Below are 15,259 nucleotides of genomic sequence, written 5' to 3'. Positions count from 1 at the left end.
CGAGAAAGAAGGCAGCCAGAAAGGTATAGTCCATCTGCTTTCAGTTCAGATTTTGCTTTGTCTGTTACTGATGATGATCCCAGAACTGTGAAGGAATCGGTGGATTCAGAGGATGGAAAACTCTAGAAAGAGGCCATGGTCGATGAAATGGCATCTTTGCACAAAAATGAGGCTTGGGATCTGGTGGAGTTGCCAGCTGGAAGGAAACCCATTGGCAGCAAATGGGTGTTCAAGAAGAAGACAAATGCAGAAGGAAAGGTGGAGAAATACAAAGCTTGGTTGGTAGCAAAAGGTTATTCCCAGGTGCCGGGAATTGATTTTGGTGATATTTTTTCTCCTGTTGCCAAGGTAACTTCTATTAGATTACTTTTATCTGTTGCTGCTGCTTTTGATTTTGAGGTAGAACAGATGGATGTGAAGACAACATTTCTTCACGGGGATCTGGAAGAGGAAATCTACATGAAGCAACCTGAAGGCTTTGCGGTGAAGGGTAAGAAAGAAATGGTATGCAAGTTAAAGAAGTCTCTGTATGGGTTAAAATAGTCACCAAGGATGTGGTATCAGAAATTTGATACATTTATACGGGGACTTGGATTCACCAGAAGCAAAGCAGATCATTGTATGTATTTTAAATTAATTGGTGACCGTGTTATTTATCTGGTCTTGTATGTGGATGATATGTTGTTGGTTGGAAATGACAAAGAAATTATCCAGAATTTGAAGACCCAATTGTCCTCCAAATTCGACATGAAAGATCTTGGTGCTGCAAACTATATTTTGGGCATGGAAATTAAAAGAGATCGGTCAAAGAGGAAGCTCTGGTTAAACTAGAGGAAGTATGTCGAGACAATACTGCAGAGGTTTAATATGCAGGATAGTAAACCGGTGAAGGTTCCTATTCCTGTAGGTGTGAGGTTATCTGCTGAACAGTGTTCCAAGACACAAGAAGAGGAAGAGGACATGTCCCGTGTTCCATATGCAAGTGCATTGGGTAGCCTGATGTATGCAATGGTCTGTACTAGACCAGAGATTGCACATGCAGTGGGAGTATTGAGCAGGTTTATGTCAAAACCTGGGAAGGAGCACTGGACAGCAGTGAAGCGGGTTTTCAGGTATTTGCGTGGCACTAGTGATTATGGTTTGTGCTACCAAGGAAGACCAGGATTGGACAGAGTGTTGGATATTCATGGCTTTGTTGATGCAGACTGGGCTGGAGATCTGGATCAGAGAAGATCTACAAGTGGGTATGTGTTTAACCTATTTGGAGGTGCAGTCAGTTGGATGAGTAAGAAACAATCTGTAGTGGCACTATCAACTACAGAGGTAGAATACATGGCAGCCACTCATGCAAGCAAGGAAGTAGTTTGGTTGCAGAGATTGTGTTCAAGTATGGGGTTAGTACAGGGAGCTATAAGAATAGACTGTGACAGCCAAAGTGCAATTTTCTTGGCAAAGAACCCTGCTTATCATTCAAAAACAAAGCACATTGATGTTCAGTATCACTTTGTGAGGGATATGATAGAAGACAGAAAGGTGTTGCTGGTAAAGGTGGACACTTTGAAGAATACTGCAGATGCATTGACAAAATCTGTGAGCTGTGATAAGTTCTCTTGGTGTAGAGAAGCAATGGGAATCTCAGGGCTGAAAAAATGACTAAGCTTTCCTGTGGCCCCCTGTGGAAAGAAAACAACAAGTGGGAGATTGTTGGGTTGTGTTATATTCTTTCCACGTAGTTAATAGGGGGTTTGAAGGGCACCCGTAACCCCACTTTATGGGGTCCATCGCAGCGCCCCGGAAAATTTTTGTTTTGGACCATATGTTAGGTTGGGCAGACCCACCTATGGTTTTGTGCATGATTTTCGCACATGTTTTTTGGACGCGATGGTTTTCGGTCCATGGTATTGGACGCGATGGTTTTCGGTCCATGGTATTGAATGCTTCAGCATGTATAAATATGTATTGTAACATTGAAAGGAACATAATGAAAAATCAAGCTGGTAGTCCCGGTTTTGGGATCCAGGGAAAAATCTTTGTGCATATGTTTTTTATGGGTTATGCTCTCGCATTGTTTATTTTCTTTGTTTAAGAATTCGTATGCAGGTAATTTCTGTACAGGGTTAAAACCTACAGAGCTAGGGTGATTATTAGGGGAAACTGCTATAGGGGGATTAGCTGATAGAGGTAGGGTAGGAGCATATTTTATCAATAAAGTCACAGTAGTAAAACCCTAGCTTTCTTGACCTTCTTTATATCATCTTTGTTTTGCTATTAAAATTTTTTTGCATTTGATTCATGGTCATCATACTCACATTCCTCTTCAAGTTTAAATGTCAATGGTGAAGGTAGTTGGGCTACCTCTCCAACCTTGAGGGTCATTCACAAAATTTTTGGCAATTTGGTAAATTTTTGGGCTTATAAGTCTATGCACCACGCGCTCTACCCAGTGCGCCGCGCGCCGGGTATGCACCGCGCCAGTGGCAATTTTGCACTGTGGTTGGGCTCCCAGTGCGCCGCGCGCCCTGAGTGCACTGCACCACCTTGTGTGTGCGCCGCGCACTGTAAATTCACCCTATATTTGCTTGAAAAATAGGGGAGAGGGTTTTAGGGCGATTTTAGGGTGGTTTATTTAGGGAACATGATGGAATGGAGGCGGGAACGATGAGGAGTGAGGGGACAAGGGGAGGGGAGCAGAACCTTGGTGCTTATCATCACATTTTGTGACCCCATTTTTCGCTTTCCTTGGTGATTTTTCCATGGATGGCCATTGTGCTTTTGGGTACCATTTAAACATCTTACAAACCCCATATTAATGACAAAAGTGATGGAGAAGAGGTGTCAATCATGGCCTACCTCTTGATTCGCTGACTTCACCGAGATTTGAAATGATTTGCAATGTTCTTATGCCCCTGGCTGTGTGCGTCACGCGCCAAGCCCAGTGCGCCACGCGTTGGGTGTGCATCGCGCCCTTGAGAAAATTGAATGGCGGGTAGGCTGCGTGTGCGCCACGCCCTCTGTGTGCGCCGCGCTCCCTGGTGTATGCGCCGCGCCCTTCAACACCACCTCTCACTCCTTCAAACTCTTCACTATTTCGCTCTCTCACCTTTGGGATCTTTCTCCAAGTCTTTAATGCCACAATTCCTTTGCTTTGGGCCACAACAAGTATATATATAGGCTTGAGAGAAATTGGTTTGATTTTTTCTTCTTTGAAAACCCACTTTCTAATGTTTATGTTTTGCACTTTTTTCATTGACTTTAAAACACCCTGATTTTCATTTTTCTTTGAAATTTTGGCTCTCATGATGAAATTTTCGGCATTTCTTTGCGGGGACTGTGTGACTGGGCATTTGGCCATGAAAACCATGACTACATCTGAAAAAGTCAACTGGCGATTTTTTTGGAAAATTTTGTCATAGTTGACCTTATTTGACTTTTCTTCAAAACAGAGTTTTGAAGAAGAGTCGATGTCTCTTCGGGTGATGATGAAGCTTTTGGAACCATAGCTGTATAAGGTCTCCCTCTGGCCTGCATGGCTTGTTCTGGATATTTTTTTCAAAGACCACATTTCCTAGACCCAACAATAAAAATGACTTTGTCCTGTAATATGACCAGACCTTGACTATCATGAATTTCATTGATTATGGACCAAGACCTGAACCAGCAGAGGCCAGACATGAGGGAAAATGAGTAGCATGACTTTCTCCGTTAGATCATGGCATGTCCCTAGCGAAATGCAGCTGAGTGAATGGAGCGGGACACCTAAAATTGAAATGCACAAAGAGTTTTGATCTCTGACGGAGGGCTGACCAGACCGACTCTAACATTGGCTCCAATGGGGGATGGTAGCTCCTTGGAGGTGCCAAGAACAACAGATCTCTGGAGGAGCTAGACAGTGCCTTTTGTCCATTGGGCTATGGAGTCATCATTTTAATAAATAGCACAGGACTCTGACTTATTTATACAACTGGAATAACCAAGAAATTGACTCAAACTTGACCTTGAAATAACTCAAAAAACTGACTTTACAGACTGAAACCAAACTGAAATAAAAATGGTATTTACAATGACAGTGGAAGCAGCGTTGATAGATCAACAATGATACCGCTTGAGCAGCCGACCATTGATCGGCCCTCCAGGACAGTCTTCCCCGTTCATTTCCTTCAGAAGAAAGGCATTCTGCCCCCTATATGCTGCAATCTTGAAAGGACCTTTCCACAGATTTTCAAACTTTTCGTGCTTGCCTTTCTCTTCATTCCTTGCATCCCACTTTAGCACCACATCATCCAACTGAAATTTATCTGCTTTTGCTTTTCTGTCATAGATTTTCTTTATCTTCTCCTACAACTTGGATGTGTTTTTGAAAACTTCTTCTCTTGTTTGCTACAAGTGTATCATTTGATTCAGCCTTCTCTGCATGGGATCTCCCTCGCTGCCAGCCTCCTGAAGAAGTTTGACCACCGGGGCAGCAAGAGAAGCGGGAAATACTATGTCCACTCCATAAACCAGCTCAAACAGTGACATAACAATAGACTTTTTCTGACTGATCCGATCTGCCCAAAGCGCGTGGAGCAACCTCTTGTTCCAGCTCTTCTTATTTATTTCCAGCAGCTTCTTGATGATGTTGACCAAAGATTTATTTGAAGATTCCGCCAATCGATTACCTTGCGAATGATAGGCAGTTGAATGACCCAAAATTATATGATATTTATGACAAAATTCTACCATCCTTTTCGATTTGAAAGCTGCTACATTATCAAGGATTAATTTGTTTGGACAACCAAAGCGAGACAAGATGTTATTTTCGAGAAATGAAATGATTACCGTGTCCGTCGCTTGTCTGGTAGGGGTTGCCTCAATCCATTTTGTGAAGTAGTCCGTCACTGTAAGGATCCACCTACGCTGTCTGGAAGAGGCGGGATGAATTTCCCCAGTGAAATCCAACTCCCATTGCTGGAAGGGGGCACTCACTTCAATAGGCTTAAGTGTCAAAGGCTGTAATTTCTGTTTCCCTTCGAAAATCTGACATTTATGACAACACTTGACCATCTTATGTACATCAGCAAACAAAGTAGGCCAGTAGTACCCTGCTCTCAAAATTTTGTTCGTTGTTGATTTCCAAAAAAGATGTCCACCAAACTCTCCTCCATGGAAATCCTCCATGACTTTCTTTGCCTCCTCTTCCACTAGAAAATTTAGCAAAATGCCACTCGAATCTTTCCAATATAGTGCAGAATTCAAGATACAAAACTTGGTAGCCTTCAATTTGAGTGTTCTCGCTTTGTTTCTAGCTATGTCGGGCAGTGGTGATAGATTTTTCAGCACATATATTATATCAGAATACCATGGGGACAAAGCAAACATTTCGGATACCTGAATTGACGTTCCTTCCTCATTCTCATCGGACATGGCAGCGATCAGATTTATGTCCAATGCATGCAAATTTGATTCAGCCATTAGCTTCGCCAACCCTTGTCCTTTGACCAACTTTGTAGGCTTTATCTCCACATCATATTCTAGCAAGGCTGCGATCCATTTGCCTCTTCTCCCTTCCGGATCGGTCTGCACTAGAACATCTTTCACAGCAGTATTAGGAACATAGGCCAGAATGTGAGAATGTAGGATATACACCCGGAAATCCTTCAATGCCTTCACCAATGCCAGGGCCTGCTTCTCAATGATGTTGTACTTCAAAGCTGCATCCCTTATAGCCCTGCTGAAGAATGCAATGGGTCTTTCATGATCATCCCTCTTCTGCAATAATACCGCTGCGATAGTGTGCTCAGAAGCAAATGAAAACAATATGAAATGTTGAGTGTAGTCCAGGCTAACTAGAACTGGAGCTGAAGAAAGGGCCAATTTGACCAAGTTGAAAGATTTGACAGCCTCCTCTATCCATTTCACCTGGCTGTCTTTTTTAAGCATGTTGGTCATTTCTTTCAAGTGTTCTGCAAGATTAGGCACGAAATGACGCAGAAAATTAATTGTACCATTGAATGATTGTATCTCCTTTTTGTTCCTGGGCAGATCGATTTGCTGAATTGCTTTCACACGCACTAGGTCTATACGAATGCCATCTTTTGAAATGATGTGCCCAAGTAAATTGCCTTCCTCCATGGCGAACAAGCTCTTCTTTGGATTCAGCGATAAACCATATTTCCTACATTTTTGAAAGACAATTTTTAGGTGATGCATGTGTCCTTCATCAGATTTTGAAAACATCGTCAAATCATCCAAGTACACCACCAAAAACACATCCTTCTCATTCGCAAACGCCAAGTCCATTTCCCACTGAAATGTGGCACCTGCATTCTTTAAACCGAATGGTATTTTGGCATAGTGAAAGGTTCCCCATGGAGTAGTGAATGCTGTATTATCTCTATCATCTTATGGACGAAAATTTGGTTATATTCGGAATAACCATCAAGCAGCGACATACGAGATGCCCCCACTACTCACTGAAGTATATGGTCCATCTTGGGCAGCATATAGTTGTCCTTCAATGAGACCTTATTTAGATTTCTGAAATCGATACATAGGTGGATCTCACCGGTTTTCTTGCGTACAGGTACCAAGTTAGATATCCAATCTAAAAATCTGATAGGCACAATGATACCTGACTTGTACAACCTATTTACCTCCTTTTCGATAGATGGCAGCAACTTTGGATTTATCCTTCTTAGCTTTTGTCTAAATGGTTTTTGATTGGGCTTGATGCGTATTGTGTGCTGAATGATATTCGTATCATAGGTCTTTAAATCAGAATAATCCCAAGCAAATACATCTACAAATGAAGCCATCAAACTGATATATTTGTCCTTGATCTTTGGCGGTAATGCTTTGGACAATTTTACCAACGTTGGAGTTGCAGCTGTACCGATGTTGACCTCTTCTACACCCTTCTTTGTCGGCTGCAATGTTGGCTTGCGGGATACGTCATCCTGATCAAAAAGTTCCTCTAGGGGTATCAATCTTTTAGGAATGATGTTATTCTTCAGCTGTAATACGTCCATTTGATTGATCTGCACTTCATCTGTACCATTCCCTTTGTCCTCATCATTTTCCACATCGATTAAGGTTTCTTTGAACTTGCCTTTGTTGAGCAGAAAATCCTTAATCTCCTCATCATCTTGGAACACTTGCCAATGTCGCTGATTGTCTGGAATGGTTGGACGATGCTTGACATGGATTTCAAATTTATTGCTGGAGTTCATGGGAATCTTCAAGCTACTCGCTGCCTTGGCAAGAGCATCAACGATACTATTTTGTATTCGTGGCACACATGTCAAGGTGTATTCGGAAAATAGCTTCAAGATGTCCAAAACTGCATTACGATAGGCCCGCATCCTAGGATGTTTTGCTTGATACTCACCTCTGACCTGTTTTATCACCAACTCGGAGTCGCCATATACCGAAATCCTCTTTGCATTCAACTTTCTAAGAATCTTCAGGCCAACAATCAGAGCTTCATATTCAGCTTCATTATTTGAACATTCAAAGGCTAGCTTGTAAGAGCAAACTCTCACGCTGCTAGGCACTTTGTTTGGGGCGGAGAAAGGACTGCGTACCCAAATACCAATACCAGTTCCATCATTCCCTACTGCTCCATCAAAATCCATGGTCCACAAGCCTTCTTCCTCCTCTTGTAAGTGCTGGAAATCTGTTTGTCGTGCCTTGTCTGCTTGTTGTCCATCATTTTCAGCTGATTGCCCAATCTTTTGTTGCTTTTCTTGTCCTTCTTTCTTCAAGATTTCTCTAAAATTTTCTGTTATCTCCAGAATGTCATCTGCTTCTACTATCTGACTATCTATTTCATTTAAACTATCTGAAAACAAAACAAAAGACTCTAAATCTGTATGTACATAGTTAATAGGATGATTTATCGGTTTCTCCTTGCTTGTGATCATATATTTCATCTTTTGTTCCCGGTATAACTTCCTCATTTGTCCAAACATCGAGATTGTTGCATAGGAGAAATCCAACTGTAGTGTCCCTTTCAATTTCGCTACCCAAGACCTTGAAAGAAGCATGCCAAACCTTGGAGGAATATCTGCTACCACTACATCCATCAGAACATTTTTCATAGGAAGCTGATCCAAACTGACAACCAAGTCTTTGATGAGCCCTATACATATTTCTCTGCTGGAATCGAATGAATATAGATCATGATACTGTCGGGTGATGTCCAGACCAAGCTTATCCATGATAGCCTTGGGCATGAGATTGTGAGAAGCTCCAGAATCGAACATGGCGTTGTGTAACACAAAATCATGCAATCGTAAACTGATATAGAAGGCCGGCACATCGCTATCGGGAGACTCACCATTTGTTTCTGGTCCAAAAATCATTTTAGGCTGATCATCTTCCACATTTACCATGTCGGACATTGGGTCCAAATTCAACATTTTAGAAATCTGTCCTCTATAACCGCTGTTCTTCATGATTTTAGTCAAAGGGAAGGATACCTTTAGCTTAGAAATCTCATTCTCTAGGCTGAAAGCGGGAGTTCTTTCTACCGCTTTGACCGAGATCTCTTTCCTTTCCTTCTCTTTTGATGTGGCTGGTTGCTGTGATTGTTCTACTGATTTTGATTTGCTGCTTTTCGGAACAACCGCCTCCTTTCCCTTTCTTAGTGTAGCTGATGGATCATTATTTGTTGTTTCACCCTCCTTCTTTTTCTTAATTGGTTTGGCTGGTACATCTCTATTTCTAGGGGAATATCGCTGCTGTTGTGTGGAAAAAGCATTCATATACCCTCTTTGATATTCTTTTGATTCTTCCTCCAACACGGTGTCGCTAGCTAGAATAAAATCGGTGTCTTGGTGTGTAGCTAAATTTACTGCACATTCTTCCTCCTCGATGATGTAAGTAGGTAGCTCATTTGGAGTAAAGAGATGGTTTTCCTTACCTATTACATTCCCATCCTCGTCTGACTCTGGTCGATGCACAAAATTCTGCTGCAAAGGTGTTTGTACTGGCTGTTGTGCTGTTTGCTCTTGAGTTCGCTGATCTCTTTGTCTTATCCTATATTGTGGCTGTTGTTGGCCACGAAAGTTAGGATTCGTAACCTGTGGCTTTGGCTTGTCAAGTTTTACCCTCTCAAGCATCTGTTCTACCTTTTTGAGTAGCTGATCCATTGAAGAAGATTCTTCTTTCACCGTGGTTTTATTCTCTGCTTTTGCTTTAGCTCTTTTGGACAGCAGATTAGCCTCAACGTTGACCACAATTTTCTGCATGTCTTCCATTGTAGCTAGTTCTCTCTCTCTCAATTGGTACACCATGTCAGCATCAAAACCATCTGGAAAATTCATCATCGCTAGTCCCACAGGTGGCTTTAGATGGTCTGAAATTTTGTTGTAGACTGCATTAAATCTAACACAATAATCTTAGACCGATTCACCGGCATTCCGTTTGATTTGCTCGTATTCGGCCAGAATTTGAAGGGGATTATTTTTCACTTCCCACCGGTTCAAAAATTGTCTTTGTAGCTCAGCCAAGGTAGTGATACTTGCAGCCGTCAAACCTCTGAACCATTTCCTCACATCACCTGCAAAAGTTTGTACAAAGAGCCTCATTGCCACGTTCTCCACATCGATCTCATGAAGTTCATAGAAGTCTGCCATTTTATCCACATGTTGCTGACCAGTAATTCCATTAGGAGTGCCATCAAAAAATGGGATTTTACTTTGATAATCATTTGGCATGTCATCTAGAATTTGGGGCAGAACAAGAGGAGCAAAACGGGCAGCCATCATTCTTGGTGGATTTGGCCTTGGAGGCATTGGAGGAGTGTGAACAGTTTGCAAGGGGCTTGCACTTGGAGTTTGGGGCTGTGTTGCAATGTAAGTATCGATTAATCTATTAGCTCTTTCTGTTTCAAGGTCTATAAGAAATTGCGGATTGGGGATGGTATAATCAACAACCCTTTCGGATTTAGACTCAAACAAAGATATTTCAAATCTTTCGTCAAACTCAAGCTCTTCAAGATACTCAAAAATGTCGGGACATGAATGGGATTTGAACACGGGAGTTATGGTGCTTTCTTGACGAAAGAGTCTCGGGATCAAATTGGGATTTTCGTAAATGTGACGAGGGTCCGGGTCTGGATTCGCTCTGGTATATCATCTTGAAGCCAACGTGCTATTGAGAGAAATTACGGGACACAACCAACTTACTCAGCCTTTCTAATCCTAAGCTCATCATCCGGAAGTCTAGAATTCTTATGAAATAAGGGGATTTCATTTTCAACTTGTTCCCCAGTATGGTCACCACTATGTTAGCACCTAAATCTGCCATAGGCTAAAGGAAGGCAAAAATTAGGGTAACCACAAACCACGCTCAGTCTGGTAGCTAGCCCTACCAGAGTAGGAGAGGGCTCTCTCCGAGTCACGCTCAACGAATGGATAGGCAAAATGGTCTGAGATGACTTACAATGCAATATTTACCTTAGGCTAGTAAGTGAAAAGGGATTTTGGAAAAGATTTTATGAAGTGACCGAGCTTCTGGGATGTATATGGGATTGGCGCTTAGCAAAGAACAGAGAATCGAATATGAAGGCACAGATTATTCCGTGAGGCAAGGTAGGCGGCAAGCGCAGTAATTTCGGCTTAAGGTAATGTGGAACGGAAAGATTGCTGAAGAGAGTGAAAAGGGCATGGTCGCATGAATCCTTTTCAATAGACGAGTAACACTGCACATGAAATTTTCCCACAGGCAGAGCAATATAAATTGAATTCTACCTAATCTCACTTAGAAAATTTCACTGAAATTAAACATGAAATGAATTATGAAACATAACAAGATACATATGGAACATAAGAACACATTTTCTACACTCACAACCACAAGAATCTCATGAAATAGAGCCGCTTCCTTTCATTAATTCTCTGTCAAAAATACATAGTGCAGAAACAGAGTTTCTTTCCCACAGCCTCCCAGAAGTTACAAGCTAGCCAACCCTTTGCAAATTACTTGCATACAATATATAGAATGTGTGAGGAAGAGATAGAACGCCTAGGGGTTGGTAAGTTACTCAAATCATTACGAAAAGGAGATGGAGAGCCAACCATCAGCTATAAGTGCAGCGCTCTCAAGCATGACATTTGGCTGGGGTGACCCTTTGCATTCTTTTGCCACTTGGATAGATGCCCATCTGGAGAGAAAACTCTTTAAATGCCACCTTTGGTGCCAAAAAAACTGAATTGTAGATGATCGGGCCCACTTGGAGAAGTCGCGACCCGAAATTTCGCGAAACGGGAGCAAATTGGCATTTTTTTCCACTGTGTGCCGCGCCAAATTCTCTGTGCATCGCGCCACTTTGGAGCCTGTTTTCGGGCACTTTCAGGTGTCCAAAATGTGCCCAAGTGGGCTTGTTGGAAAGCCTGTCCTGTCTACTTTCTAACCCCAGTGGAATTTCTCAATTTGGTGCTCATTTTCCCCTCCAAATATTAATTCTCCCAAGACGTCTTTCTGTGTGTCAAAAAAGTGGCAGAGAGGCCATTGTTTGGTGTTTCTTGACCTTTAGGAGACCCAGATCTTGTCAAAATTTCTTGCCCAGACATTAGTAGTAGTATTTTTTGTGATGGTCAATAGATACTGCACTCCATGAACAACATGAATGCTTTCAAGGACACAACAACTGATGAGGATGAGAACGAGCAGCCCCTATAAACTGTAGCTGATGGCAAGAAAGGCAACCTCATCCCGAATGGTGTGATTTCTCTCTGTTAGCACCTAAATCTGCCTTAGGCTGAAGGAAGGCAAAAATTAGGGTAACCAAAAACCACGCTCAGTCTGGTAGCTAGCCCTACCAGAGCAGGAGAGGGCTCTCTCTGAGTCACGCTCAGCGAATGGATAGGAAAAATGGTCTGAGATGACTTACAATGCAATATTTACCTTAGGCTAGTAAGTGAAAAGGGATTTTGGAAAAGATTTTATGAAGTGACCGAGCTTCTGGGATGTATATGGGACTGGCGCTCAGCAAAGAACAGAGAATCGAATATGAAGGCACAGATTATTCCGTGAGGCAAGGTAGGCAGAAAGCGCAGCAATTTCGGCTTAAGGTAACGCGGAATGGAAAGATTGCTGAAGAGAGTGAAAAGGGCATGGTCGCATGAATCCTTTTCAACAGAAGAGTAACACTGCACATGAAATTTTCCCACAGGCAGAGCAATATGAATTGAACTCTACCTAATCTCACTTAGAAAATTTCACTGAAATGAAACATGAAATGAATTATGAAACATAACAAGATACATATGGAACATAAGAACACATTTTCTACACTCAAAACCACAAGAATCTCATGAAACAGAGCCGCTGCCTTTCATTAATTCTCTGTCAAAAATACATAGTGCAAAAACAGAGTTTCTTTCCCACAATCTCCTAGAAGTTACAAGCCAGCCAACCCTTTGAAAATAACTTGCGTACAATATATAGAATGTGTGAGGAAGGGATCGAAAGCCCAAGGGTTGTTAAGTTACTCAAATCATTACGAAAAGGAGATGGAGAGCCAACCATCAGCTATAGGTGCAGTGCTCTCAAGCATGACATTTGGTTGGGGTGACCCTTTGCATTCTTTCACCACTTGGATAGATGCCCATCTAGAGAGAAAACTCTTTAAATGCCACCTTTGGTGCCAAAAAGACTGAAGTTTAGATGACCGGGCCCACTTGGAGAAGTCGCGACCCGAAATTTCGCGAAACGGGAGCAAATTGGTAGTTTTTTCCCTTGTGCGCCGCGCCAAATTCTCTGTGCGTCGCGCCACTTTGGAGCCTGTTTTGGGGAACTTGCAGGTGTCAAAAATGTGCCTAAGTGGGCTTGTTGGAAAACCTGTCCTGTCTACATTCTAACCCCAGTGGGATTTCTCAATTTGGTGCTCATTTGCCCCTCCAAATCTTCATTCTCCCAAGACTGCTTTCTGTGTGTCAAAAAAGTGGCAGAGAGGCCATTTTTGGGTGTTTTTTGACCTTTAGGAGACCCAGATCTTGTCAAAATTTCTTGCCCGGACACCAGTAGTAGTATTTTTCGATGCTGAATCCAAATATGCAAGCCGTTCCTCGATTAGAGTCCTAGATTTTTAGTGTCGCGCCAGTGGCATGGCGCACAGGGAGGAATTTCCTGTTTTGTGTCCAAAAAATTTGCCTGTGACCAAAATTTGCCCAAATTTTTTGAAATTTGGGCTGGAGGTTCCCTATGAAGTGCTATGTTGTGCCAAGGAAGCCTCAGCCAAGATTCAAAGCCGATCTTGCTCCTTTGCCTCCTTTTCCTCTTTTGTCGCTTTGCTCAATTTTGCCTTTAGGCTCCTGATTCTTGCTTTGGAACTCATGTTTCGGGCCTGGTAGTGATGAGTCATGCGCCTCAGCATGTATTTGTCCCTGTTTTCCTTATCCAACCATGGCTCCAAGTGAACGTTCACTTTCTCTAGCACATACTCTCGGTCTTCGTCTCTTTGCTCCATAGGTCTGCCTTGTGCTACCAGGATGTGTCGCCAGTTTTCCTTGATCATTTGAAACTCTATCTCGGCTAACCGATCCTTAAGTTGCTTGTTCCTCTGCTCCAGATACTGCACGTTCCACTTGGCCCTATCCAAGTCCAGGGATAGGTTATCAATCACAGACTGCTACTCTTGAATGATCTCTCCCAGCTCAGCATTTGTAGGTTCTGCATCTGTCTCATCATCCTGGAGGAGAACAAACTCGGTCTCTTGCTCACCTGATGGCCCTTCCTCCTGCACTGGCTCCTTGCCCTTACCTTGCTCCTGTGGTGCTAATGTCGGAAGCGAGGCCCCTTCCACCCCGTGTGGAGATAGCACTCGCTTTGCTGCTGCGAACAATGGTCTACTGCCCTTCTGGTATGTGATGTATACTGGCATGGTGGCAGTCTCATGGCGCTCAAAATGATGTGAAGGACTTCCCGTCACATGCTCAAACTGATGTGAAGGACCTCACACTTCATGTTCTGCCTCTGATATCACCGGTGGAGCACTGAAGAAATCACGAGAGATGAAGTCCTCCCAAGAAATACCCTGCAATCCAAACTGATGGTCCACCAAAAGCGGGATGAGAGCAAAATGATAGACGTGACTGTTTAGCTGTTGTCATGGGGTCTTGCTGCATGAAGTTTTTCATCTTCTCAATGGTGTTACAGATGAAAAATGGGAGGCTCATCATCCACACCCTGGTGAAGTGCATGATCAAGCGGATGTGATAGGCATAAAGGCAAGAAAACCTCCCCTCGCAACTGCAATACTTCATGATCAATCTCATGAGGGGCATACTCATCCCTCAAAAATCTGAATGGAAAAACTCTGGTGAGCTGGCTCAAGCAACTGTTCTTGATGTAAGGCTCATAGTGATGCCTCTCCACCTTCTTCTTCTCATGCCACTGTTCTCCAATGTTCGGTATTCCTGTTGCCACTAATATGGTTTCTGGTGTCAATGTGAAAGTGACCCCAGCCAGGATAGATTGGCCTCCCTGTAGATGAAGTGCAAAAAGGCGGGCCAACTCATGATGGACTCTGACATTCGCCACCTTTTGAAAAAATTCATAGCATGCCAAGTGCTGAAAACAAGACATGGCAAGTGGGCATGCCTGTAGCTCAGTGAGGGTGCTTGGCTCATCTCTAAGATGTCTTCCACTCCGGTGATGTCTCATATGGGTCCTCTCTCCCGAAGATGTGTCACTGTGGGTCCTTTCCTCATACTCTGATGAATTTTCTGATGCCATTACCGCTGCTTGTACCCTGAGTTTTATGCTACCCTCTGAATCCAATGAAACTGATAGATGCTCTGAAAATCTGTCACCAAGGGGACAATAAAACAGGGGAGTGTTAGGAGGGGAATGATGAAAAGGGGAATAGGGGTTTAAAGGAGAAATTTATCAGGGATTTGGGAGTGTTTGGGGTATGGTTTTGATGGGGTAGGGTTTGGGATATTTTGAGCTATAGGAATAAAGGGAACAAATGGATATGATTAGAGTGGAGCTAGGGTGATTATTAGGGGAAACTGCTACAGGGGGATTGGCTGATAGAGGTAGGGTAGGAGCATATTTTAGCAATAAATTCATTGTAGCAAAACCCTAGCTTTCTTGACCTTCTTTATATCATCTTTGTTTTGCTCTTAAATTTTTTTTGCATTTGATTCATGGTCATCATACTCACATTCCTCTTCAAGTTTAAATGTCAATGGTGAAGGTAGTTGGGCTACCTCTCCAACATTGAGGGTCATTCACAAAAATTTTGACAATTTGGTAAATTTTTGGGCTT

This window comes from Pinus tabuliformis, chromosome 7 (genome assembly GCF_031772625.1).
Source record: "Pinus tabuliformis cultivar Carrire ecotype Pingquan chromosome 7, CPIR1, whole genome shotgun sequence".
Taxonomy (NCBI): domain Eukaryota; kingdom Viridiplantae; phylum Streptophyta; class Pinopsida; order Pinales; family Pinaceae; genus Pinus; species Pinus tabuliformis.
The sequence above is the reverse complement of the archived record's forward strand: the minus strand, read 5'-3'. Positions refer to the sequence as shown.